Source organism: Anastrepha obliqua, chromosome 6, assembly GCF_027943255.1.
Source record: "Anastrepha obliqua isolate idAnaObli1 chromosome 6, idAnaObli1_1.0, whole genome shotgun sequence".
Classification (NCBI taxonomy): Eukaryota; Metazoa; Arthropoda; class Insecta; order Diptera; family Tephritidae; genus Anastrepha; species Anastrepha obliqua.
Window position 1 is genome coordinate 43,192,734 of NC_072897.1, and position 3,352 is coordinate 43,196,085.

Sequence of the window (3,352 nt, forward strand, 5' to 3'; positions counted from 1 at the left end):
CGACATACGCATTTACAGGAATAAAGTGAGTGGCCTGTGTGTGCGGTTGTATGTAGATGCATAAGTGTATATTAATAAGCATTGTTTTGCTGGAAGTTCAGAACACAAATATGTATGTACGTACATAGGCTAGGCCATAGTATAGCATACATACATATGTATAAAAAATTCAAACCAAGCGTCCTACGAATGCTTGTGTGTATGTTAGTACGTCTGTGTGTATTGCGTCCGTATTTTTATATTCGTAAATATTTAAATGTTTACCGCAATTATGCCGAAAAATAATGCAGAAAAGTGTCGTGAATATCGACAGAAAAAACAACAATTGACACGGTATTTCAAAGATATGTTGACAACATCGAAACCAAAGCATTTGTATCATATTTTAGCTATCATAAGCCACTCATATCATTTGTTGAAATTGAAAACATTGAGGATGAATAAAATATGAACTTTATAGCAATATTATAATGAACCTATAATTATCCCGCTCCTAATGCTGCCTTCATCTCATTCTCTCTCAGTTTGTTTTACGGAAGGTTTCACTTCTATCGCGTCTAACCGTTAGACTGGTATTTTTTTTTTTTTTTGTAAAACTGCCGGAAGGCTCATCGGCTGGCGCTTCAAAGGTTTCTTACTCTAAAGTAACATCCAACTAGCTGATCCCAATTTCAACATACCACAGCGTATTGACTTGCTCATCGGAATAGGCCTATTTTTTGAATTTCTTAGTGTTGGACAGTTGGCGCCCGGATTTCCTATTCTTCAAAAAACTCTTCTCGGGTGGGTGACATCAGGTGGTGGACGACAGACTTCTAAGCTTTTGTCATTTGTTGCCAATCAAAGGTCATCGACTCAGATACTCGAGTAGACGGTTTGGTACGTTGTTTCTGAGAAGTAGATCACGTTTTTGAACCAATCACTAAAGCAACAAATGAGGAGCTCGACTTTGAGTACTCGATTCGCTTATCTTTGAAACCCGGCACAGAATCATTAGGCGAATCATACACACAAACAAAGCGCCGATTTGAGAGTCTTGAGCGGAAGTTTACTCACAATCCTGATTAAAAGTTAAAGTACTCGATTTTGTAAAGGAGTACGTTGAACTGAAATACATGTCACTGGTCCCCGGCACGGAGGCGTATGAATACAAACATATCTTACCACATTACTGCGTCATCAAGGAAGATAGCTCCACAACAAAGCTTAGGGTCTACGGCGGGCCCACCATTCAACCCAAGCTTTTCGACGTACTTATTCGCTTTCACACGTTGCCGTTGCGTTCGTGGCTCTGAATACGTCCCAAATTGTAATATACGACTTCTACGTAGATGAATTGATCTCAGGAGAAAACTCGGTTGAAGAAGTACGCGAGATGATGCATCAAACCATCAGTCTCTTTGCCTGTGGAAACTATCATCTTCGGAAATGGTGTTACGACAACCTAGACGTTCTTTATGATATATCTGAGGCGGGAAACATTGAGACCAAGTTTTCATATACAACCAGTATTGAAAACTGTTGTATCGCAGCACATTATTTGTACTTTATCGTGAAGGTTCGGCAAAACTTTGGTCAACACATCAGCTGATCTTTGGTAAGCACGAACTCCACGTTAATTTCATACGAGTATGTATGTAGAAATATGGTATGTCGAAATGCTAAGCTTCTTCTATTTGCCATTTCCCCGCTCGCTTTCTTTATGCTCGATTAACTTAACGAAAAATTTGCATGCGAAAGCAACAAGAAAGTTATCGAACAAGATTCGCCGCTAGCGTGTATGGTTATTGCTCATAAGACTGGTATAACTCACTATCGTACAAACACATGTAATTTAAGACAGCTCTATTCCCGCCTTGCCAATATATGTCCATTTATACCAGTTGCTTCATCTATTCGCAACTTGCTAACGCTTGGCGAAAAGAGAGAGAGAAGACAAACTGTTCTCTTAGATGACTTAGATGCTCTTTGGTTGTCGCATTTAATCAGCGTGGTTCCGGGCTGTTTGTATCCTAAATCTGTCAACAGTTTGCGTAGCCCCACAGCGCTTCTTGGTGCTGCATAAAGAGCAACAAATTCACCCTCAGTCGTTGAAGCAGCTTTCACCAGTGTTAGCATTAACTACTTCGTAGCAGCAATATTACCGAAGACATTGCTCTGCTCATGCTGCTACTCTGAATTTGAACAGATGAGTAGTGGAGCAGGTAGCGCAAAACGCGCAATCAATTGTATTACTACGCTCCAAGTTACGATTTGTTACTGCTAGTAAACTCTCTGTAGTTGGAGTAGTAGCAGAAAAATTATAATCGGCCGGAGCGCTTCTTTCGAAATTATTTATGTGTACTGCAGCTAGCGCTACTACTCTCACTTTTGTAGCTGCAACTTGAGTAGTGTTCGTTTTTGTTTTCTTGTATCCATTTTGTATGCGTTTTTGCAGAGGTACACTGAAAACATAACGGAAAAATTAGGTATGCCTGTAGGTTGCAGGTATGGTGAATACAAATTAAAATTATCTTTTTTTGTAGTTACTGAACTCTCTACCTGTAAAAAAACGTATGTGAGGGACTAATCTATTGATATCTTAGCTATTTATTTGTAACGATTTTTGAAGTGAAAACTTCTTTAGAATCGTTGGGAGTGATTTGAGGAAAAGTGAAACGAAAAAGCGACCCTCTTGGCTACGAAGCGTTATATTATATGTTGATATAAACGTGATTCGAACCAAGGATTTTGGATCGGAAGCTCACATTGCTAGTCGCTCGGCTACCGCGTCATGCTGTAGGCTTTGGCCTAAAAGTTATTTAGTTACGAAGCGTTATATTATATGTTGATATAAATAATTTTTGTGAGCGTGTAATTCTCAAAAGGTTTATTAGAAAATGCATTGAAAATGTATTGAGTTTGTTGGTTGTGTATGGTTATCTTATCAGCTTAACATCTGATAGATCCTCTATCGGAGGACAACAAATGTTAAACTGATTTTTGGAAATGGGCGGAGTGTTTTAAGGGCTTGGTCCACCTCTGCCACGGGTTGGCCCGGTATTGCAGTACCGCCGGGATTTCGGCCTTGAATAAATACAAGAAGAAATATACTAATACATTTAGCCATGATGCAAAGAATAATGAGATTGCGCCCATCGTGGTCCCGTTACTTTGCGCTCAGCGAATTTGACAACTAGTTACGTGATTTTAGCTCAAGTATGGCCAGATTACCATTTTCGTAACTTGATTTAGCATTTTTTTTGTTATTTTTATTATTTTTTGTCTCGGAGTTTAAGTTCTTTTTTCATGACATTTTCCTAGCTGTTCTAATTAAAATGTCATGTTCATAATTTCGTAAAATATACATTTT

The 3,352-nt window shown here is 38.8% G+C and overlaps 1 pseudogene; it reads left to right on the forward strand.

The window, feature by feature from the left end:
• Positions 1-2,900: 2,900 nt before the first annotated feature.
• On the forward strand, positions 2,901-3,075 carry LOC129251005 (U2 spliceosomal RNA; annotated as a pseudogene).
• Positions 3,076-3,352: the final 277 nt, after the last annotated feature.